Consider the following 1,106-nt stretch of genomic DNA (forward strand, 5'->3'; position numbering starts at 1 on the left):
GCCTATAGTCCCAGCTGCTCAGGAAGCTGAGGGAGGAGGATTGCTTGAGCCCAGGAGTTTGAGGTTGCTGTGAGATATGACTCTATGGCACTATAGCCTGGGGAAACAGAGTGAGACTCTGTCTCGAAAAATAAAATAAAATAAAATAAATGGAAGTGGATCATCATAAAGGTCTTCATCTTCACATTGAGTGGGCTAAGGAGGAGGAAGAATTTGTCTTGCTATCTTAGGGGTGGCAGAGATAGAGGAAATGGAGGAGGTAGAAGGAGAGGCAAGTGAGGCAAGTGCACTCAGTGTAATTTGGAAGTAGTATAACTTCTTGTCTGACTTTTTCCTTTCTCTGAAAATGTTTCTATACAGTATTAATTAGTCTTCTACCATTTTCTTTAGTTTCAGTGGCCCTGTCATAGAAGGATCCAAGTTGTAAAAGAAGTCAAAGGCTGTCTTGAATAATCAGAACCCCAGATTACCAGATATTCTAACGTCAATTTGTTCTCTGGCGTTGCTTCTTCTATACCTTCTTCCTCATCGTCTGGCACTGATCCAGGAGCACTCATCTCCATCACGTAATTTTCTCTGTTAATTCCTCTGTGTGGTGTCTATTAGCTCTTGAATTTCTCCAAAACCCATATCTTAAAACTCTTCACCTTGCACTTTTTTTGCTGTGTCTACAATCTCTTTCATTATTTCCTTGACTGGCTCTTTTGTAAATCCTGTGAAATTATGCACAACATCTGGACACAGTTTTCTTCAGCAGGAAATTATTGTTTAGAGCTTGACAGCTTTCACGCCTTTTGAATAACAACAATGGCATCTTCAGTGGTATAATTCTTCCAGAATTTCATTTTAGAAAGACTTTTGGGGTTCTTATCTATAGCATTGAAAATTGGTATATAATGAGCCTTTAGGTCTTTATTACCACCTGATCTAGAGGCCTAATTAGAGGCATGTTTGAGAACAATGGTGTTGAACTCATGTGTTCTGGGTGGCCAGGGATAATTGTCTAATACCAGGAGAACACTAAAAGGCCATAACTTGGCTCGGTGCCTATAGCTCAACTGGCTAAGGCGCCAGCCACGTACACCTAAGGTGGCAGGTTCGAATCC

The sequence above is a fragment of the Otolemur garnettii genome, unplaced genomic scaffold (genome assembly GCF_000181295.1).
Source record: "Otolemur garnettii isolate 467f Iridium unplaced genomic scaffold, OtoGar3 scaffold00142, whole genome shotgun sequence".
NCBI lineage: Eukaryota > Metazoa > Chordata > Mammalia > Primates > Galagidae > Otolemur > Otolemur garnettii.